Here is a 25,036-nt window from a genome sequence, read left to right as displayed (position 1 = left end):
CTGCCCTATAACCACATGCCTGAAGTAGAGGAAAGATAGTTGCCCTTTGGGGATGTGGGGACTGTTCTCAAATGATGGAGCTTTTAGGCAGAGGGGACAACGCGGGACAATGACAAAACTAAAGCATAATAACACAAATGCTCAATGGGCTATCATGTTGCCAGTTAAAAGTATGTTTTAATTTTATACGATATAATAACATATAACAATCTCAAAAGTATGTTTTAATTTTAAAAGGATATAATAAAAGCATGGTTTAATTTTAAAATATTATCATAAAAGTATGTTGTTATTTTAATTGCATATAGTAACACATAATATCATAAGGAAACATGGCCCCATGATAATTAAGGAAAGCAAGTACACCATTATATAAATACAACTATACAAAAGCCAGTGCCAAAAAACTAAAAAACTTGTGCACAGGGAAAAGATGTTGAGACATCGGGCTATGTAAGGGTTAAATTGCTGGCAGTGAAGAGACGTCTGGCTGTGTTGGAAAAGCCCATATTCACAGTGCTCTGAAGTCCAGAGAGCACAGCAGCTGAGGCAGCTGGGGACAGGGCTGCTGAGGCTCCCTAGTCCAGAGCCATAAAGCTGCCAACCTTAGAGATCAAACAGTTCTCTTAATTAGCAAAATTTACTGGCTTCCTTCTAACTCGGGTTTTGGGCTTTCGTACCCTCTTCTTCCTGCTCCATCCCCACCCCAAATCTGTGATCTACATGATCGATCTAGAGGTGAGTCTTTGTCTATATTTCCAGGCAGTCTTTACTCCCAGAGAGTCTGACCTTCCTGGACTCCCCACAAACCACACCACTTATCTCTTCTTACTTAAGCCATCCACCATTGACTTGTTTTAGGAGGTCGGGTACCTGATCAGTCCCCAAGAAAAGGACTGAATTCAAAGTTTGCATTAAATGTGACTATTGTTTATCTTTGGGTGCTAGGACAGTTAGTGATTTCTATCCCACCAACTTTTTCTGTTTTATTATTATTTCTACTGTGACTATAGTTTATACCCAACCCTCAAACTTCTCTTAAAATATCTATTTTTAAAAAGTATTTATTTTATTTTCATCAAAGTAATGCACATGTATAAAAACAACAGTCTCCACCCAGTGCCAGCCCTGTCAGTCCCACTGTCAGTCACTGTAAGCTCCTATGCTTTTCTTCCAAACTGAATTTCCAAACAATGAGCTCATATCGCTATCTTAGTTTATCTGCTGCAAACAATAACTTTTCATTTCTTTTCCTGGTAATTAATGACCTAATTCTTAAAGTCATCCAAACATGCATGTGCACACTTCCTCTCTATCCATTGTCCCTAAATAATTATATTAAAATTATTATATAATACACTAAAATTATTATCTAAATAAGTAGAGAGAGATTGTTTAAGTATGAAGCTATAAATAGAGTGTCTCAGCAAATCAACTAGTGTCATTCTTTTTTGCTTGACTTCTTCCACTGAAAAACATCTTAAACAACTCTTTAAACAATGCTCAGAGATAAATATTTATAATCTTTATGTATTTAAAATATCTTCTGCCAACAGTCTTGATTAATGATTTGCTACATTTGGAATTCTTGACTGAAAGTTGCAGAAGAGATGTCTTTCAAAATTGTCTAGAATCCAGGACTGCTACTGAGTAGTCCAGAACCATCCTTGGCTGTGGGAACCAAGCTTTCCCTCTACTTAGATGCTTTTCTTTATCTCAAAAATGTTTTAAGCTTTCAAAACTTTGCATCTTTTCCCTCTATTCACTGTGTTACCATTTGATAGGCACATTCAAGTTGATGACGTATGGCCTTCAATTCTGTAAAATTCCTGTTCTCCTTGGATAAATTCCTTCCACGTATTTTACTCTCTCACATGAAAATCTTTGCGTGATGATGTCACAGTCAGCTCTCTGTCACTATGAGAAAAGCCTGAGACAATCAATATGTTAAAAACAGTTTGTTTAGCTCACAGTTTTAGAAGTTTCAGACATGCAAAGTTGGCTTCATTGCTTTGGGCCTGTGTTAAGGCAGCACATCAAGGCAGAGAGTGTGCAGTGGAGCAAAATTGCTCACTTCATGGTCAGGAAATGAAAGAAAGCAAGAGGAAGAGACAGCGTCCCTCTACCCTGCTCAATGGCAGGCTGACTCCAGTGACCAGAAGAGTGCTCTCTAGGCCCACATGTTAAAGTTTCCACCACCGCCGGATAGCACCAAGCTGGGTACTGAGGCTTCAAGAGGGATGGTAGATGAAGGAAGGAAGTAAAGCAGGAGAGGAAGCGGGATGGAAAGAGAGAGAGAGAAACCTCTTGGATTTGGCATCGCGCAAATTAAAGACTCTAACCAGAAACAGTACCATGGACCTTAGGTAAAACAGAAACAAAACAAAAAAGTGGAAAATATGCAAACTCTAAGGCTTCAAAGAGGGGAGAGACTCAGATAGTTTTTATTTTGGTCCACAGGAATTAACTTATTTAAAATACAGTAGCATACAAAATCACGTTTGTATAAATTATAATCACATGAGTTCAATACCCAGTATCAATAAAAAAATAGTTACAATCACTTGGAAGAATATGCATATTCAGATTAATCCAGTGCCAACGTGAGCCCAGTAACAAACTGTCGGAATTATTACAATGACAAATAAAAGAGGTGAATAGTGTAATGAATTGTGGGAGCAGATTGCTGTTATCTCTGTATGTTTAAGGTGTCATGAGAGTTGATTCAACTTTGTCTCCTTTTACCGAGAGATTTTGAGGAAAATTATGGGCCATCTTTCTCTGGAAAATCATTACTGAAACAGAACACTGGAAATCTAACAGGCAGAAAGAAGAGAGTTTGCAGAGAACCCGGTGGATTGTTGGCAGTGACTCTGCACTGGGAGAAGAAATGGTCCCATGGTGTGAGTTTCCACCTGTTTCAGCCATATCCAACCCAGTGACAGATTCCTTCCAAGACTTTGCTTAAAAATGATGCCATTATTCACTTTTCCTGCTCCATTTAAATGAGAACATTCTTTTGAACTTCTCAAATCCACCAAATGGCATCAAGAGTTAAGGTGATATGTTCCAACATCCAATGGTGAGGTTCACATCCAGCTGCACACTCTCAAGCACCCGAACCTCCCAGTTTCTCCCCCTGTAAAACATGGATGGTAACAGCCAGGACTTCCTCATAGGAATGGTTATCAGGGTTAAATGACAGTAAAGGGTGGAGACCAGCCTGACATCTTGTGGGAATTCAAGATTATAGGTTAGAATTTCCTCCAGAAAAAAAGTTAATAATATTTATTAATATTATTCATTGCTGTATTCTGCAAATACATATAATGTCACTAATTTTTCATAAGAACTTGCCTAGGTAGGCTTTACTACCCACTTTTAGATGAGAAAACTGAGGACAAAGAGTTGTGATTCACTATATAACTCATAAATTCAGAGATGGGTTTTAATTCCAGGTCTGTCTCCTGTAAAATTCTAGCATAACCTCTTAGAGTTAAAATTAAAAATAAAAATTCATCACTACTTCTACAACTGACCACAGCAGACCTTGCAGAAACTTAGTGTAAGACTTTAATTGAGTAATGTGAGATGGTTGGTGGAGGTCATTTTATGAGTAAAGTCTGAATGACGAACTGCCATGGAGCCAGGACCTTAATTCCAGAGTATCCAAAGGGGCCACAGGAACAGGTGTGAGTTGATCACGTTTGGGTAAGGCAGAACAGAAGCTGTGCTAAACAGGACTCTGGGAGCACACAGGAGGAAGCAATTAATTCTGGAAGAATGATAAGGGAAGCCCTCAGGGTAAGGCTGCAAACGAGCTGAGCTTGGAAGGTTGCACAGATTTTGATGAGTTGGAGGAAGTAACAGGCATTCTGGGCCTATTGTGGTGAGGAGGAGTGAATACGTCGTGCTTGGGGACCACGCTGGTGAGCAGTGAAGAAGACTGCAGCACACACCAAAGGACATAATGGAAAATAAGGCTGGAGAATGAGTAGGGCAGACTATCAGGCCCCTGAATGCTTGTTTAAAAGATTGAGCTATATTAAGAGATCAGCAGAGAGCCATTAAAAGTTTTATGAAGACAACTCTAGCAACTGCTTCCATGATGAGTTGGGGAAGGAGATTGATGGAGACTGAAGGCAGGGCAGAGGAAGCCTGAGGACTCTAAGAACACAGTTTAGTTCAGTCTTGCAGGGATCTCTGCTCTGCACAGTCCCCCAAACACAGGCATCTGCATGCATTCACAAAATAACTTCCTCAGAAAAAAAGATGCTGGGAATGGACATTAAGGAAGATCTCCATGGCCCCGATTCCCTCTACACTTCCCCAGACCATCACTTTCATGGTCTTTTGCAGAGCATGGGCATTACAGTGTACTCAGAATAGCCCATCATGCGTGTGGTATGGATATGTTCAAGGACAGGGATGGGAAGAGAAGACCACACAATGGGGACATCTCAGGGTTTTTGACCCCTCCATTCAGAATAGTCACCTCTCATAAAATGTGAGGATAGGGGTTTTGTCTCTTGTTCCCCACTCTACCCCCCACCTAACAAGTGTCTTGCATAGTAGCTTCTCATTTTTTTTAAGTGAGAAAATAGATAGCAGGGGATGACTTGGAATCATATGTAATTTCATGCAAATAGGAGGAAGAAAAGTAAACAAAAAAAGGGTTGGAATCCTTTTCTGAGCAGAATTACTTGCAGCTTCCAGGAATGCTATGGTAGTGTTTAATAAACTTGAAAGGAACTCCTTTCTTATACTAGACCAAAATATTTTATTCAATAATGCAAACTGCTTTTTTCCCTCTCGCCTTGGGGAAAGATGGCATGAATTCATTCACAATAATCATCCACTTCCTGCAACCAAATACAAAAGCTGGTTTGGGTTTTTATTTTGTTTTTCTTGTGTCAAGTACTACACTAGAGCAAGCTTTGCATGCCACGAACGGAACAGTACCTCCAGGGACCACCAGGATGCTAGCAGGGTTGCTGGAGGGAGAGGACCCATGAGACCCACTTAATGAAGAAAGAAAGGCAGTATGCATAGTGGATGAGAAAGAGGGCAGTGCAGGTGGGTAACAGGCAATACCTGAAGAGCAGACCTGCGCATTTGGGAGTTGTCTGGCCTTGACTGAGCAACTTATCTCTCCTAGGTCTCAATTTCCTCCATTTTTTTTTTCTTTTTGTATTTTTACCGGTACCAGGGCTCGAACTCATGACTGCCTGCTTGCAAGGCAGGTGCTTATGCCGCTGAGCTAAATCCCCAGCCCCGTTTCCTCCATTATTAATGAAGAATATTAAATAGTGATTGTAAAGCTAAGGTATATCAAATAACTAACACACGGCTAATACATAGAAGTAATTAGCAAGTGCTAACCATTATTTTATTTATTTTTAAATATATGAATACTTTATTGTTCTTACAAAAATTATTATAATGTCCTCAATTAAAAGGAATAGCACATATATGCATGTATCATAAATGCAAATTTCTTTTTTTCTCAGAAGAATTTGTAAAGTGTGAAGGCAGCAATTTTCTTATATAAATTAAAAATAGATCTTATCTAATTTACATACCAAGATAGTCACAATAATGTGGGAACTGATAGCAAAATTATTTTGCCATTTGATCTTGTATTTTCAAGAAAACTGCTTACAGGATTACATGAACAAATTTTTAACTTAGATATATAAGATTCACATACTCTTTTGGTAATAAGACAAAATATCCCATTTCTTTAAAATGTGTCAACCTTTATCTTAATGGACAAGGACACAATATACTAGTATGGTCCTATCTCTTCCTAGAAAACCGAATTTACAATATGAGTAAAACTTTTCAAGATAAAGAAGTGATTTAAAACTGGAGCAACTGCAAAATTCAAAAGAAATTTGAGTTGTGTTAGAACACTTAGGAATCATTATTTGTGGTGCCTAAGGATACCTAGAACTTGGAGACTGAAGATGAAAATGCAGGTCCGGGTTGGTTGCTAACCTTAACGTACGGTGGTCGATTACAGTGAGCCTCGGGTGTCCCTAAAAAGGGTCTGGCGAGGTTGACATCAGACCATCATGTATTCATTCATTCGTTTGTTCATTCATTCAACTCAACACTTCTCCTGCATTAGTCTGATGAAGTGAGCTCCCCCTAAAGAGGGAAAAAGGTTCAAAAAGAAGAGGAGCTAACAGCCATGAAGAGCTCTTTAATTCCAAGCAAGGGGAGAGTGTGGGAGTCTGAGAACCACCTGGCCAGCTGGAGCTGCAGACTGACACAATTGTTAAGGTCAGACGGCAGCAACCTTTTCAGTCCTGCTCCTTCCTGGCACTCTGTGGAAGACTGAATTAATAGCGCCAACTCTTTACCCCTCCTTCTATCCATTGGCACTTATGCCTCTTCTCCACTAAAGAAATATGAAAATTACAGAATCAGAAAAGCCTTTGCAAGACATGTCTCCCTCTCTGCTGTGAAAAAGAGATGACTATTCAGACTGGTTCCAGTAAGATGAAATATGGCAAAGCTGATTCCCAAACATGAGAGTAATTGAAATCGTCATTGTTACCCAGGTAAGTACAGTCTAGATCAGCCAACATCCAGATCTTCGAAAATATAGGAGTCTTATTGTAAGCTAAATTTGCAGGCAATTAGTTCACACTGCTTGTGACTATAGCTAATACATACAGGCTTGCACTGCATTATTCCTGTTGGTCTTTTTAGCACTGAGGGTTGAACCCAGGGCCTCTGCAATGAGTTACAACTCAAAACTTTTTATGTTTTGATTTTGAAACACAATCCTGTTAAATCACTCAGTTGTCTAGGCTGGACTCAAATTTAAGATCCTCTAGCCTCAGCCTCCAACAGTGTTAGGATTATAGTCATGTGCAACTATGCTCAGTATCTTAATTCTTTTACTTAAAAATTCTGGGTTGCAAAAACCCTGAAATTTATTTGAAGTTTAAAACATGTCTGCTAAAGCTGAAAAACCGACGATCCCACATGACACACAATCTTGCACATTTAAATTGAGAACAAATACTCTAGCTAAAGTAATATTTTCTTTTCTTTCATATATGAGGATTGGGAGGAGCCCAGGAAGAAACACGCAACATAAAACCCTCTGCTTAAATGGGAGTCTCACCTGGAATACCTTGTGCAAACACACTAACAATCTGTTTGAAAATGAAATGTCCTCCTCAGGTCCCTAAGGTAAATCTTATCCAAACTCTAGAGCCATATAAAGACCACTTTGGAAGCATCCTAAGTGAAAAATTTATTTATAAATCTAATGTTCTAAGATTCCTCATCCCTCAGTGGACTGTGCTGAATGAGGGTTGAAACGACATTAGATCTGGGTCTTTCAGGCCTGGGAGCAGGACTACAAGGAGCTGTGTAATCTAGTGTTTTTCCGTCACTGAAGAGATTTTACATAGTGTGTTTAATGCGTTATTAATTAACACAGAGCTGCAGGGTTCACTCAGTTATATAAATCAAATTCAGTTTTTAATTCAACTAATACTGTAACATTAAGTAAACTAATATAATTGCTTATAGAAATGTTTTCTTAGACTGTAATAAACCTCATAGTAAGAGATTTTATATGTGTTAAGAAAACCAATCCTTTGTAACTAAAAACTTTGCAACTATGCTTCCTGTCTTCTTTCTCTTTCTCATTTTTGGTTTTCCTTTCCCCCAAAATACCAATCCTGATGCTGTGGATGTCAGAAAGTGGAGGAGAACAGTTTTCCTCTGTGCTGGAAGGGTATAAAAAGTAAATCTCAGTGACTCAAAGTGGAATGAGGTTCCATGTAGTGTGTCCATCAGAGATGGGGACCTATACGAGGTGTTGAAGTCCAGACAGGATAGGAAAAAAATTCATGCCTAGGAACAGCCCAACATGAGGTCACCCAAGCCCAGCAAGCATGAGGAGGACATAAAACAGCAGCCCAACATGGATAGTCAGTGCCTGATGGTGGCCATGAGGACACCTGGACTCCTAAGAGTCTGGGTGTACGTGGTCAACAGGTGGCTTGGTGTGAGGAGTTCAGAGTTGAGAAAGGGTTCAGATGAAGGCTGTGGCATAAGGAATCAGGTCGCGAGCTCACCCACATGAAGGGAACAGTTGTTATGAGAAGTCAGTCCCAATGGGTAAGAACAGTACAGGGTAAGGAAGATGTCCACATGATGAACTTTACGGGCTTAACAAAGGCATCTGAGCACTGAGGTACCTGGGATGGGGTGGGGTTGGAGCCCAAAAAGAGTTAAGAAATGCATCTGTGCTTGGGGGCAGTCTGACACTGAGTGTGCGTGAGAGCAGGAGGAGGTCACAGGCAGAGAGTGACCATGTGTGCAAGGAACATAGCTGGCTTATAAATCTTAACCCTAGATGAGTGATGGTGAATCTTTTAGAGCTTCCACTAATAGCAAACAGCTCACTGAGGCACTCGTGACATAAAATCAACCTCACAACTGAAAGGAAGAGTGACCTCTTTGAACAGATAGCTGATTTCAGATCCAGGACAGGGAAGTGGAAGATGAACTATTGTGCTTCTTATCGTGCCAGAATGCAATGAAGTGCTCAAGAATGATGACAACACATCAAAAGACACATAAATCTGCGCGAAGTAATTGTTCCTGGAAAAACCAAGAACAACTTGATAATAATAAGTTAGAACTGATTGAATACCATATGTTAGATGAGCTCATGCAGATATAAAGATATAATTAAATAAATTGACTGTGTCATGAGAAATGGAATATTTACATAGTTTCATAGTTTTTGCCTATGAAATATTTATTAAGTAAAAAGGAGACAAAACAACCGCTCAGTGGAAAAGTTTGGTAGATATTGCTTTAATCAAGTGGTCAAAATAACTCATTATTAATGGAACTGATAAAATCTATGTGCCACCTGACAACAAAATGCAGTAAGTACACCAGATCTATTCTGTGATATTCTTGCCAAAGATGCATAACCTCCATCAAAGCATGAAGAATAAATAGGTTTAAATTGAGATCATGTTACAAAATAGCTTGTTTCCTGGAAAAACTTGAGGAGATAAATGTCAAGAAATGCTAAAGAACTGTTCTAGAAAAAACAAACTAAAAGCCGTGACACCCAATTGCAATATAGATTCTGACCTGGATCCTTTGGTTGTGTCTGACATTGTTGAGCAGCTCGGAATCTGAGGTGAGATGGTAATTTGTAAGTATTAACTTCCTTATGTGGATGATGGAACTGCAGTTTTACAGGACAATGCTTTTTTGTAAGAAATATTCACTAGGTTATTTGTAGACAATGAGGGTATCAGATTAGCAATTTCCTGCTGTATCTTTCAGGTAGGAAAAGTTCTTTAATGCAGTTATAATTTCTAATTGATTCAAACCAAGAAACATTAAAACAGAAGTTCAAAATTAAATATCATGGAGCACCTCATATGCAGAAGCTAAAAAGAGAAGTCATAACCACAATAACATGATTAATGTTAAGTAAAATCCTTGCCCCATTGGCTTCCTGGGAGAGTTTCAAGTGCATTTGGTTCTTTCTGCTCTCAAATACACTGAAGTACAAACATTTTCCAATCTGCTTTTCTCTGCATTGCCAAGAAAGATATTAATGAATGCAACAATTTTCATTATTAAGTACTTCTATCAACAAGATTATTTTTTCTCATGTTTTTTCAATACATACAAAAGTAAACTGTAGTTTCTTTTTCATCTGCTCAGAGGCTGAATAGGATTTCCTGAGGGGTATAATTTTGCTCCACAAGATGATGCCCATAAAAATATCTGTGGTAGGAAATTTGGGAGCTGCATTTCCCCAGAGGGGAAAGTCAGTGGTATCCCTGAGAAGACAAGAGAAACTAAAATGGGAGGCAAAGACATGTGAAGAGCAAGGCTGGGAATCTGGAGATGTATGAGACCAGAATGGGCAGGTGAGACAAAGGTAAAGACCAATTCAGTTAAACCTCTACCAAGGTTTAACCAATCTCACCATTAGCACAGAGTCCAGCATTCAGCTGAGTTACTAAAGGAGCCAGAGAGAGCTAACAAAGCTCCTGAGTAAAAGAGATTTGGGGTGGAGGGGAGACAAAAACAGCTACATTGTTTGCCCCAGTCCAGCTTGGTCACAGCATCCAAGAAGCCAAAGTCAGATTATGCCTAGCAACCCCTCCAATTACCTGACCTCCTCCCTTTATTTACATCTATCTCCTCCTCACCTGTATCTTCATATGTGTGCTCTTCTACATTTAAAATTCTTTCTCTTTACACTGAATGGGTTTCTCTGAATCTTTCTCTTACTTGCCTTTTCAACAGCTTTTCTCAAATTATAATGCTGTACTTTTTGCCTTGTCTTACTTGGCTACCCCCTACTAGATGGATGATCTGCCTCTTCCTCCTCCCAATATTATTCCCAGCAGCTTTCTCAGGCTCTCCTGCCTCCATCCACCCACTGAACGCTACTCTTCCCATAGTTTTATCCTCATCTCCTTTCACACACCATCTAGACTCCCAACACACACTTTGATCCCTCTCCGATGGACCCCAAGTGACCTATGTATTTCTTTTTTTAAAAAAAGCTTTCCCCATGTTCCTAAGGGGTCTATATTAGTCAACTTTCTCATTCCTGAGACTAAATAGCCACAATTTAAAGGAGAAGAAGTTTATTTGACTCACAGTTTCAGGGAATTCAGTTCATGGCCAGCTGCCTCTAAGGCAGGAACATCATGGCAGAAGCACACAGGGGAGCAAAGCTGCTCAGTTTATGGTGGATAGGAAGCAGAGGAGGAATTAGCATCAGAGTGCAAAGGTAAAGAGGCCAGCTATTACACCAAGGCCATGTCTTTATGATTTAACTAGATATACTACCTACAATCATTTTGTGATTGTGACCGCACCCTAACACTGATTCTGTCAAAGTACTAGATTAAGAATTCTGGCCCTCGAGAACTCTGTTGATGTACTACATCTACAATTTGTGTATTCAAGTCCAATTTCTCCTTGAACTCCAGATTCATATATTCAGCACTATACCACAGACATCCTTGAAGCAATGTGCTCCTAATGAAACCATTGTCTTCCTCTCCAAACTCCTCCAGGCTTTCCTCTCAATGAACAGCACCACCAATGATTCAGGCAGCCTCCCTTGGACTCCTTTCCCTCACTCCTCCTATTTCCAGCCAAGCTCTAACTCCTACATTTCTCCATCTCTACAAAGGTCCCCACTGGTCCACGTGTCTTATTCCCTTAGACACAATAGTGTATTATTCTTACCTTAGAGTCACTGCAACAGCTTCCTGCTGTCCTTGCCATTAGGTTTACCCCCACTAACCTCACACTGCAAGGAAAGCGATCTTTCTGAAATACCAATGTGCTTGTTTTCTTCCTCCTGCTTAAAACTCACTAAGAGCAGTGCCTTTTTCATAGGATAAAACCTGAACTTTTAAATGTGTTATTTAAGACATGTAGAAAAAAATCTGGCCCCAACCAACACTTCATCTTCCATCCTTCTTTTCCTTTCAACCATACTTTCTATGTACGGACAAGTCATGCTGAGCCTTTTATAGTCCCTGAAAGATGCATTTATGTCTTTAGATTATGGAATTTGGCACATTTTACTGTCCAAAGGCCTCCTGAGTCATCACACTCATACTTAGTGAATATATTATTCATCAGCTATCATGGTATAATAATTTATCAACTTGGTTAAGCTGAAACTCTTTTTCTTATAACCCTATCTTTCTATGTTTCCAGGTAAGAATTGCACCAGAAGGAATCTCTGCAATATTCAGAAGACTGTGGTGATGTGGTACCATTACACTGCAAAGGTTATTGAGGATGGAGGTGATGAGAAATGGATTGAAAGGTATTGGTGGGTTCCACTTCATATCTATTCTTTTTCCTGCGACCTGTCCAATTTTTCTTTCCAGTTTTTATTCCTGTTGACCAGCAGCAACCCATGCCTACAATCAGACCATGAGCTCAAAGAGATATAGCTATGAATGGACAGACTTTGTAGACATTGGCCGCCTTTTAAAACATCACTATTTCAGCTACACATGCCTTGCACTCAAATTTCCCAGAAAGCTCTCATTTATCCTGCACATCACAATCTGGGAGAACTGATTAGTAACTTATCTCCAAACTTTAAAATCCCTGGCAGAGGATTTAATTCCCCAGGCTTTTCCATGTTTGCTTAAGGACTAATTCCTCTAATAAGTTCCTTATTCCCTAGTAATCTTAGTGTTCCACTTTCCTGGTTGAATTGCATTGAGCAGAGAGTACAAACACATCTTCAGTACCTACCCTCTGAAGAAAGATTCACTCATCTGAGTACCTACTGGGCTCCATGAAGGATGATCACAGACTCCTCATGGCTCTTTCTCCTGACACCCCAGGCCCTGAGCCCATGCCACAAGCCACACACATGCGTTCCACCCAAAGAAGAATCTGGCTCCACTTTGTGGGAGGTGTTCTTCCCTAGGATAAAATGTCTAGGTGACCAAGCTGGCTCCCACCCCTCTTCTGTAACCATCCTGCCTAAGATGCTCCCTCCTTTGGAGTATCCCAAAATCTTGTACCTGCAGACAGGGTAAAGAAGAGACAGAGGCAGTGCTGGGGATGGTTTTTTGTTTGAAAATTACCCAGGAGAGTTGTTCAGGTGAGCTCAAAATGCTGCTTGTGTGACAATTTGCCAACCACTGACCTCCTGGGATGGAGATCCAAGCATCTGCTCAGGGCTGGGATGGTCTTTTCCCCAAGCCAAGATGGCCAGTGTTGGAGGCCAGTCTTATTCAGATACACTGCACCTTGGGCTGCACAGGTAAGGACCATGTCTTCAGAACTGAACCACTTTCCCCCAGAAGACCAGCTCTTTGCTCCTGTAGTGCCACACTGCCAGCTCTGCCACAGGAGTAGAACACCAGTAACTCCATCTAACCATTTTTTAAAATTTTATTTAAGGAGAAAAAAGAAAAAAAAAACAGAAAAAGGGCACAAGTTATACAGAATTTCAGAAAAAATAAACAGTAGGAAACCACTGGTTAATAGATTACATATTGTCATCTTAGAAATAGTTTTTCAAGTTACAAAATTAAAGCATATAAAGTGGACATTCAAACAGTGAGACTGCAAACAGTTCTGTTCAATGATCCAATAAAACTCAGTAATATGGTTACCTATCCTATACACTTAAATATACATGCAGTTATGTCTGTTAAAGCACTTTCATTTCCTCTCTTTTGTACAATGACAATTACACAGTTTGGGTTTTATTACTCCCACTGTTCTTATTAATTTTTTTTGCAGAGAGTAAAACCAAATGTGACCTAACAGGCTAGAGTCAGTCAAATCAAAAGGATGAACATAGTACATAATATAAAAACAGAATACCAGGTGATCTACAATGGTTACCATAATGCCTCTTGCTATCTTAAAAAGAATTGCCTATATCATCAGTTATAATAAAATTGAACAAAACAGTAAAGAACCAAACCAATAAAACCAAAACATTGGAGACATTACAGGACTTCAAAAGAAGATAATACCAGAACAGGTGTCATAATGAATCTTATTGTCTTCATAGTTGTTGCCTATACTTTCGAACTTGGTACTATAAAGCAAAACAGAATAGAGTAAAATCAGTCAAAACAAGATGGTGGGAGCAATACAGAGTTTCAAATCAAGTTAATAGAAAGACAAAGTGGATTACTATAATATATCCTGCTATTTTATTTTATTTTTCCCTTAATTAAAAGGATAAAAATGAAAAAGTAAATAATAAAAAAAGGAGATTGAGATAAAAGAGGACATAACAACAAAACAGCACAGGTCAAAACATAACCATTTAAGCAAAATAGTGTTTCACCCCAAGATAATCCTGACATAAAAGTAGTTACCATAGTGTCTCTTTCCCTGAAATCTTTGAGTATAACTTCATATACTGTAGCATCAAACATATCAACACAATGTAAAACCATTCAAGAGAATGACAGTATTACCGGGTATTTAGAATCAACTAACAGAAAATGAACAATGGTTTCTGTATAATCTCCTTGTCTATAAAAGTTTCTGTTTATATTATCACATATGGTAAAATCCAGTAAGATACAATATGTTAAGACTGATGGAGACGGAAGAACAAAAGTTTGATGGGACTTCAAAACAAGAGGATATTAAATCAGCACTACCTATTATGCTGTCTTGTTTTCTCCAAAATAGCTGTTCCTACCATCCAACCTTCTCTTCCTCATTTCTGTTGAGCTCTTTTTCTGTCTTTAGTTGTCAGTTTGTCTTCTTCATTTCGCTTTCTGCTCCATTCATTGTGGCCTCTCTGCCACTGTTTAAGGAATCTTGGTATTTTTGTTTTTTAGAATAACCTGCAGTATTCTCTGTAGAGTTGAATTGGTGGTTGCAAATTCCCCTAGTTCTTCTTTATCCTGGAAGCACCTTGTTTTTCCATCAGTTTCTAGGGACAGTTGTGCAGGATATATCAATCTTGGCTGGAGGTTATTATCTTTCAAAGCTTGAGTTATTTCCCCCCCATGCTCTTCGTGATTTGATGGTTTGTGCCGAGAAGTCTGCTGTAATTCTGATGGGTGTTCCCTTGAAAGTGATCTGTTTCTTGCCTCTGATGGCTTTTAATATTCTGTTCTTATATTGGATTTCTGGAATTTTGATTATTATATGCCTGGGTATAGCTCTGTTTGGGTTGTAGGTTGCTGGGGTCCTGTATGCCTCATATATCTGAGTATCTTTACCTTTTGATAAATTAGGGAAATTCTCCTGGATTATTTCTCTGAATAGCTTTTGTAGTTCATTTGTTTGTGTCCCTACTTCTTCTTTTATGTTCTTAATTCTTAAGTTATAGATTCTTTATCATCTTCTAGCCTTTGTATTATTGCTGTTTGTTTTCTTGTTATTTTTAAGAAGTTTTTCATTTCATGCTCCCACAATACAAATCTGTCCTCCAGTTCAGATAATCTATCCTTAGTTTCTTTCACGCTTTTATGCCAGCTTTCAATAGAGTTTTTAGTTTCCTGGTAATCTCTTTGAACCTGCTTCACGTATTCTATGTTTTCTCTATTTTCTCCATCAAACAATTCTCCCCTTTTTTCTGTTCTTCCATTCCACCATCTGTTTTTTCTTGGGTGGTGCTTAGCATTTCTCTAACTATTCTACTTATTTCTTGCTTTATTTCATTAAATACTTCATTTTTGAACTTGTCTATAAGGCTCCAGAGATATCGCTTTATGTCTATTCATGCCGTGTTTGATATTGCATGTTTTCTGTCTTCATTCTCCTTTGCATTTACCTTTCCTGGATCAGTGTTCTCAGGATTGGGGACTGAGGACCCTTTCTTATTGCTCCCTCTTCCCATACTTTTTGTTCCTTCCATACAAGCATATATAGGAGACCCAGTTTTTTTTTTTTTTCTGTCTGTTACAATTTGTTTGAATCCATCAGCTAAGTGTTCCTGCCCACTGCAGTGTACTAGGGAGACACAGACCTGGGCAGCCTCTGCTGGACCTGCCCCTCCAGGTCAGTCAACCTACTGAAGGCTTCACTGCTAGGGTGCACTGTCAGGCACTTGGACCTGGTTTGGGCTAGCCTACTGGATCCTAGTCCATGGCGTTACCAGGCCAAGTGCTCCCCACCAATCCCTCTTGAGAGGGGAATATGTGACTAAAGTCACTGCAGTGTCCTGTTCTGGCTAGTCTGCCTGGTCCCAGAATGTCCTCTGTTGGAGCCTCCTAGTCTACAGAAAGGTCCACGTTCCTCTCACTCACTGCAGGCTGATGCAGGGCTCTCTGCCAGTCCCGCTCTCAACTCCGTTTGGTTTGCTGATTCCCACTCTCAGAGGTTTTGCATCTCTCTCCCTGCTGTGCCGATTGGGACACAGCAGCGGCAGAAGGAAATTCAAATTGCGGCTTCCAGAGATGGGGGTTCCAGCTTCCAAGCTGAGGTTTTATCTGTTCCTGTTATAGCATTGGGATTGCATTTCCAGTTGGTTTCTCTCAGCTTAGTTTGTTCTTGGGTCGGCAGGGTATATCTCCCCTTGCTTAGGACTCCTCACACCGCATCATTCCTGGATTCTAAGCTGGCAATCTCAAAGAGCCTTCGTGGCTGCTGTTATCTGTCCACTATGAGCTGCTTCATGGTGGCTCACACACACTGTGCCCACTCTGCCTCTGTGCCCTTCAAAGGCCCTTACAAGGTAGGGGATCCTCCAAATTCTGGGATCACATCTGACACCCCTTATTTTCCTCTCAGGGCCTGGGGAAGCTGGAAAAGACAGGGGGAGAGCATCAGAGAGTAAAACCTAGAAGTCTGCAGGGGAATGTGGCTGCCAGCTGGGACCCTTACCTGGGAAAAGAATGAATAAAACAGCAGGGAACCGTCAGCCATCTGTGAGGTCTGGAGACACTGAGTATGTGGCATCCTATGTTAAAGCAGGTGCTCTGAATGATGCAGGAGTCCAATGGGGGTATTTTGGAAAATAAATGATGAACAGGGAAAGGGGCAAAGGTATAGGCAGAAGAGGGGGAAACCAAAAAGGAGAAGAAGCCAGTTGAGGCAGATGGAAGGCAAAATTACTCACATTAATGCGAAATACAGACATCTCCTCTACACTTCACGTCCCACTGCACAGCAGAGGTTTATCGCGTGTTTTCACAAAATCTCCCTGGAACAATGTTCTGTCTAAGAAATCTGACACGAACAGGGGAATCTCAGGATGAACTTGGTGGTGTTTGAGAACCTTGCTCAGCCACAAGGTCCACCCAGCTCTGAGTATCTCCCTATCGTGTGCCTGACACTGAATTGGACACTGGAAACAGAACAATGACAACAACCCCACCTTTATTTCTCTCCCATGGTTTATTTTGTCCCCGTAACTCTGTCCAGACACCCATGGTTCAGAACAGTCGATTAAGGCCTGGAGACATTTGTTACCTAACTAAAGCTAGCAAGAAGTTAGTGGACATAGAATCATTCTGCACAGAACAAACAAATTGGCTCTGATCATTTACATAGTGCAAGTGACCTTGACTGTGGCCTTGAGGAATACTAAAGTGCTCTTTTCTTTCAATGTCTCTCCTCTTTCAGTGGCTCCATTTAAGCTGAGCAGATAGGTTTTCAGATCACAGATGGAAAGCCCCTCCCTGACTGTGTCTGCTGGCATTGACTTTGTCACCATGAGGCTGCCCTGCACAGCATGGATTTGTCCCACTTTCTAATGTGCAGGTGGTCCTGTGCCATCCAGGCACTTCTGCTGGCTCACCTGACCCATTTCCCCACTTCCCAGGTGGAATAGCATAGCATATACTCCCAGAACAGAAGTCAGCCTGCTCAAGGGTCTGGCTTCAGACTAATTCTTCAAAGTCAACTTTCTCAGGCAAATGCTGTGGCCTCACACATCTCACTGCCTGGGTTGTTTGAACTTCCTCAGCCTCTGTCTCAATGAACCTGAGCTCTTGAGAGCCAAATATGGTTCCACCTCACTCACCCCAATGAGGACCCATCACCTGGAAAACTGCAGATGCTGAAAGGTATTGGTAAGTGTGTGGGGGTTATGTGGGGTTTCTAAAGGTCTGGGGACTTGTCCACCTGTGCCTGACCCACCCTGTGAGTATCTTCCTATTCAGAGTCCACTAGTTGTCTGAAGAGCATTGCGACTCAGGAGTCTGTGGGTTTTTTCCAGGAGCAAGTCTCACTTCTGAAATGATCTTTTGCCAGGAAGGCTTCATCTCTTGAGGATTTTCCTTGCTTGACTTGTTGACTGGCTGCTTGCCACTGTTCTTTGCATAATATTTCGAGGTCATCATTCTACTGGAGAAAGAACAATATTTCTCAATGGTAAAACAGCCTAGCGAAGCCTTCAGTACAGGGTCAGACATGTATCAGAACAAGGTGATTATAAACTCTCCACTTCCCCTCATCTTTCTCATTCATAAAATGGGCTATAATTCTCCCTCCAATCCATGCACTGAGACTAGGAATGCCATGCAGTAATCTTATAAAGGTTCACACCACTCTGAATTACGAAGCCTTGAGATCTCCCAATCAGAGGACTCGCTTCACTATATTCTTTCATTCTCTTGTGCTGATCTCTCACTACTGGCAACAAGACCCATACAGTCCTAAAATCTCAGAATAATTTATAATTAATCTTTAAAGGCAGCATTCTCACCATCTAAAAGAGTGTCAGTTTTGAAGTCAGACTGACCTGAGCTCAAATCCTAGATCTGCCACTAGGATATTATGACTCTGGGTCAATTCTTCAGACAGTCAAAGTTTTCTCAACTGTAATTGAGTTACTACTTGCCCAGAAGATGGACATGAGACAGGAACTAAATGTAATAAGCTATTGGCTTGTGATACATTCTATTTTGGTAATTTCATTATTTACTAATAAATAAATTCTAAGAAAACAACTGAAAGTAAAGTTAAATCCAATGGCTGGCATCATAATATTTTCAGCCAAAGAGTAAAAGAATTTTCACACCTAGCTGTCCATAAATAAGCAAATGCTTAATTGTAATACTGATACCTTCAATCCAGAAGTCCTACTCCTCAGAATATCCTACAAAAATACTTTCATAAAAAAATAATCTGTACATGTGTGCATAAGAACATTCATTGAACATTAGTTACAACAGAAAAGTCTGGAAATAGGTTAAAATTCCAGGCAGCCATGTCTAAAAATGAGTGTTTGTTGACCGGGGGGAAAAAACCCTATGAAATCATGGACTACTAAGTATATGTGAATTCATCTCTGAAAAAGTAGGCAACAGAAAACTCTCTATATTATGTAAATATACCACAGAGAAAAGTTTAGAAAGGACATGTGTCTAATTTTTCACTTTAAATACTTCTGTATGCTTATGGTTTTATAAAAAGTAAATATAATTTTATGTTTTAAAACATACTATTAAAAGTTTAACGAAGTTTTTGAAAAGGGGTGCTGGCCAACTAAGAACTATAACATTTGCAAGTAGGAGAGCTCAAAGATGATCAAGTGTTATTTTTTTACACTTTCATCAAAGAGAACAGCTTATGGCTGATGACAGCATCCAGGGAGAAACTACAGACCAAGACCTGAGCCCTTAGCTTCTGGGTTCCCACAGTAGAAATCAGTGACATGTTCCGAGCACCTACCGTATGCTGGGAGCTGTGCTAAGCACACTTCACTTCATCAACTTGCCAGCCCTACCGAGTGAGTGCTAGAGTTACTTTTATTCTACTCATGAGAACCCTGAGGCGCAGGTATGCCAGGATCAAATTTATAAGGTTCATGTCCACCATCCAGAACACCTTCCTTCCCCGTGTTAAGTTTCTGGAAAGGCTGATTCTCATTTAATCAGTGACCAGGGATTGAACCATTTGGAGCATATTTCATTTCAGCTACAGGTTAAGATCAGAAAGCTGGTAAGTGGAATGGCCAAGAGCGGAGCCTAGAAAGCAGACAGAGCTACTTTCAAATCCTGCCTCCCCCACAGATCAACCAGGGGCTCAACATAGTAAACTCCCTAGAAACTGGTTTCTTCATCAATCAAATGTAGCTAATGAGCATCATACTGTCATATAAGCTTCTTAGAAAGACTAAAGTTAAAAATATGTTAAAACATATAGGCCCCGACATAAAGAAAGTATGCCCCCAAAATGCAGTAACATAGATAATGTAATTTGTGACATGACATAGTTGCAATCTGGGACTGCTCCAGTGCTTCCTGGGTGACACATGGCCTGGGTCGGTCAGTTGCTGGCCCTTTATCACACAGAAGACCCAGTAAACTCCCTCTGTCCAGCTATCATTGTCGCACACCTTACTGTCCACACCCTTTGTTCAGGTTGGTCACAACACTATTGATTTGGTTACATCTCCCAGGGGAAACCGACTGACTCATGAATAAGATTTAGGTATTTGCCAAGTCCCTGTCAGCAACACATTCACAAATCATCCATTACGGCCTCCCTTCTGCCAAAGCAACCTTTCCTTTCATTGATTTGAGCTAAGCTTCACGTTCTAAGGGTGGCCGCTAAACGTTGCTAGCTTTGGGGAAGAAATAGATCAGACTGGAATGAAGACTGAAAATTTGCCAGCTCAAGGGTAGCTTTTGTTTTGTTTATTTTTCTCTATTCCTCCATCCTTCAAGGAGGCCACAGAGAGGAAATCAGCTGGCTGATCCTTTTCACCTGGCATTATTTTTAGTCTCCTGAATGCCCAGGAGAGCACTGTGCTTGCTGTTCTCGGCATGGAACACTGGGCTGCATGATTTAAAGACGGTTTCCAAGGCTTTGTCTGATTCTTCACCCCAGGATCCTCAGGTCAGCATCATCCTGGGCTTTGTTCTCCTCTATGGGTTCCAAGATGTACACTAGACAGACAGTTCACAATCCCAGTCCTGTGTAAAAGTGTATGCAAATGCCTAAAAAGACTCCTTAAATTCTGCACAGAGGCAGCATGTTGTTCTAGAGAGAACCACCATTACTGAGCAACTGCCAGCAGTGCTGAGTGACCTGTATTCACTGAGCAAAGATTTTATCCGCTGAATGTCAACAGAATGCTTAGGCCTGCCAGTCCTAGAGGAGTCGCCAAAGAAAAGAAGTTGACAGGTTTTGTGAGGAAGAGTGGGGAATTAGGAATGGGGAAGGGGTTCCCCTGACATGTGATTGTGCATTCTTGGAATGCAGTGACCAAAGAGCTTGTGGAGCAGCTGAACCAATGGTTTTCACTGTCAAGGAGAGACCCGTCTGCGTGGAAACCGCCAGGAAAGAGGTTTCTGGGCTCCTCAGATGATTTTGCGTCAGTAGGACTCGATGGATCCCCGGAAGTTGTATTTATAGGCTGCTCTTTGGGCTGTCCTAATCTCCATGCAGGTTTAGAGAGCACTGATCTAACCTAAAACTCTCATGTTGCAAAGGAGACTGAACCCTGCAGAAGTGACAGGTGTTAGATAAAATGACACACACACAGTAACTTCAAGAATAAGTAGCAGATTTTTTTGTTTTTTTACTAACCAAACTATTCACATGAACATTCTCCCACATCACCAGAAAACAACTCTTATGTGATGGACAAGTATAGAAAAGATGTTATTGTTGCTATGGTACCACCACAATAAGCTATTTTCCAGTGGTAGATGTTTTGAATTGACAGACTCTGTTTCAAGAAATGAGAATGCCAAAGGGTCAGTAAAAATTGCTGACCTTCTTGGAATCATGGGTTGTCATGAATCAGTAGTATCACTGCACTAGAAATTTATCCCTGAGACCTGAAAGGGCATATTTAGACAATGTATCACAAGCATGAGTCCTGAGTACAGATTAAGCTAGACCTGCCTTCTGGTCATCTACCTAGCTGAGCACTCAGCCAGTTGCCTACCACTAGCCTACCAAGCCACTATTGGGAGAGAGTACATGCCAGATGGAAAATAACATAGCATTAATGGTCTTCCCTTTGCTTTCCCTTGCATCTCTCCCAATAGAGAATTTGAAGAATTTGAATCAAGCCTGTGATTCTTGGGACAAGGTGGACAAAGAGCACTTAAACTAATATCTGTGTGTCAAACACAACCTTAAGGCATCCGTATTTTGTTTGTGGCCTTGCCTTATAATTGTGTGATGCGTATGTGTGTCTCCCACTCTGCACTGTTACCATCTTAAGACTCAAGGATAGGGTCATGGTTTATTTATCTCTGTAGCTACCAGTGCTGGAAACATATTAAGCATTCATTAATGTTTGTCAGGTGTTCAAAGGTTAAATTAAAAAATAGGGAAAGTATATGTGTGTGAGAGAGAGAAGTGATCGTAAAATAGGAAGAGAAATATGAAAGCTGTCTTGGAAGCATCTCCAAAAGTAGTTAGCAAATTTCAACTCATATTATAAGTCCTCTAAGAGTTCATCTAAATAAGAGATTTCAGGTCTGTGCATCTGAAGTTTCTGATTCAGCTAGACTGGAAAACAACCTGGAATCTTTCTAATGCAAGTTCTCAGGACATTCTCATGTGCACTAAAGAATCTAGTAGCTTAAAATGATGGGGTGAAGTATGTCTAAATATTAATTGCTGTGTGTTTAAGTAATGAGTAGCATTTATTAAGAATTAAAAGCTACCCATGTTAAACAGGCAGGAAAAGAAACATACTAGAAAAACAATACAGAGCACACTGCAAAACAACCTGATGCAATGCCAAAATCCAAGAGTCAAGTATTAAGTGTGCACATGGTTGTTTGATATCATCAGGGAAGAGTCCACGGAGAGAGAAGACTTGAAGTGGAAATGGGCCTTTAACAATGCATACAACTATTTTGTTAGGGATGAAAAGAACATTTCAGGACGACTATATCTTGAACTTTAGTTTGAAATTCTAGAGATTTGCAAGCAATATTGTAACCTGGTGTGGATCACACCAGGGGCAAGGAATTTGTGCAAGGAGTTCAGCGTTCTACAATATGACCTGAATCTCTGTCCTTGCATCCTCATGTTCCATAGACTCACCATTCCCACAGACTGCTTCCGGGATGCCATATTTTACACCAACTAGTTTTCCATACCTATCTATATAGGTATACATGAGGCATTAAATACAGTGTAGATGATATACATAGAGAATACATAATAGAATAGAATGATATTAAGCATCAAATGCTAAGAAAAGCAGCCTCTGTGTGCTCTTCTGTGACTATCCTTTAAGGCATCTATTTGTTAATGGACAGAGAAACTCTTTTAAAGTCAATGTCAGATAAAGGGAAACAAGCGCCCTGAAGAATCAGGAAAGACTCAGATAGCTTTGTAAGGAAAGCACCTGATATCAAGGGGTTAAACAACCACCTGCACTTTGAAAAGAATCTGCCAAGTCAGTAAAAGCTTACAGTGGAAGATAAGAAGAGGGAAATCCACAGGAGGTATTAGGAGAATAACAAGGGTTTTTTGTATACCTGCCCCTGAATAAAAGGAAAGAACAGAGCAGATATAAGCCCACGGGGACAAGTGGGAAGCATATTAAGTAAATGATTAGTACACAATGGTCCACATGCTGGGCTTCAGTCACAGGGAAAAAGGACAAGAAGCAGTGAACAATTAGGAGCTACTGCCATAGGATCAGAAGGATGTGGAGGAGCAGCTGCCAGAAAAGAGAGGCTCGGGCAGCTAGAATGCAGGCAAATTAGCAAGGCCTCAGTTTCCAGAGAGCCCGGGGAGTCGGTAATGAACCTGGCCCTGCCACAGCTGACTTGTCAAAGGGTCCAGCAGAGTGGATCCTGGGGTTTGCAAAGAGCTAAAGCACAGCTCCAAATTTCCTAAGAGGCCCAGGGAATTAGTGGACAGTGCCGAGAAATAATGGCATCAAGCTGCATTTATAAGAATGCACAGCCCACGACAATGTGAGTAAATACATACGATCTGTAAGTTATTGCTACCTAAAGCAAGGCTGACCCATCTACATTTATGTATGAATAAATTGATAGGACAAAGTACTCATAACTTGGTGTTTTTGTTATGTCGGACAAGTCCTCTACCAGAACTAAGTTCTTTTGCTTGTTTTTATTACTAAAGTTACTGGAAATAATTACCTTTAATTTGTCCTGTACCACATGTCCACTCCTAGTGCTAAGCGCTCTCCATAGAGCAATCTCATTTATCCCTGGAAACATTCTTATGATGTAAATATAGCATCATTTGGAGGTTCAAAAAGATTAAACAAGGCAGAGGAGGAGCAACCCAGATCAGCCTGCCATCAAGCAGACTCACAGTGGCTTTGGGGTAGCTCCCTTTTACTGAGTTATTTTCCACTATGATGTGTGGTGGGGCAGGATGTCACTAGGAGTCCCCTAACAGCACACATGAATTGTATATATAGTAGAGAACAGAAATGCTTAGAATTTATTTTATTTTATTTTACTTAAAGAAAAAGAAACAAAGGAAAATACATGGAGAAAAAAAGGGTAGAAATAATACAGAATTACAGAAAAATAAATGATAAGAAATCACCAATTGATGTTACATATTGTCATCTTAGAAATAGTTGTTCAGTTTACAAACTTAAAGTATGTAAAGTGACATTCATATAGTGACACTTCCAACAGTTCTGCTCAGTGACCTAAAAAAACTTAGTAATATGGTTATCAGTCCTACACACTTGTTTTTTATCTTAAAGAGGGTAAGATTAAACATATCAAAACAGAACAAGACAGTTCAAAAGGAAACAATTTAAAGAAATACAGATTTCAAAGCAAGTCCACTGGAGATCTTCACTGTTTATCTAATTGTCTCTAGTTTCTTACCAAATAGTTGTCTCCATCTTCATGCACATTAAATACATACTGCATATTATAGAGCTAATCAAATCATTACAGGATGATGAAGGCTTTTTAGGTCTTCAAGATCTGACATTGGGAAAGACAATATTAACTACCATAGTGTCTCTCATTCTCTTTGTAGTAGCTTTCCTTGTCTTTACATATGCTGAAATTGAACTAAAGAGACTAGACTAATATCACTCTGAACAGTGAATAATAGTATTGTTAGATTTTATATCATAATGCTACAGAATTAGCATTGGGTTTTTTAGTGTCTCTTCTTTTTCAGAGTATCTGTTCATTACATCTTGCATTATATAATCTGTTCCCGTAAATAGTTTTTAAAAAAAATCTTCCCATGTGTGAATTTCTACATGTGTATCTATCCTCTCTGTATTATAGGGAAAAACAAATCATAACAAGACAGCAAAACAAATTCCTAGAAAAACATGCAATGAAAAAGACACATAAGACCACAATATTAGGTGATCTATCGTAGTTACTATTCCTTCTCTTGTTATTTTCAATAGACTTGTCCACATCATCAGGCTTAATATAGTTGAGCATAGTATTACATAGCTATTTTTATAAAAACACAACTTTGAAAACATTGTAGGGCTTGAGAGCTGTTAATTATCAAAACCAGTATGGATATCTTTTATAACTTGTCATCTTCAGAGTAGTTGCCTCTACTCTTAGGGTTTATACTATCAAGCATACCAAATTCAAATAAAATC

The sequence above is a fragment of the Cavia porcellus genome, unplaced genomic scaffold, assembly GCF_034190915.1.
Source record: "Cavia porcellus strain 051 isolate PalLab524CR breed Dunkin Hartley unplaced genomic scaffold, mCavPor4.1 scaffold_7, whole genome shotgun sequence".
NCBI lineage: Eukaryota > Metazoa > Chordata > Mammalia > Rodentia > Caviidae > Cavia > Cavia porcellus.
This window is presented reverse-complemented; position numbering follows the sequence as displayed.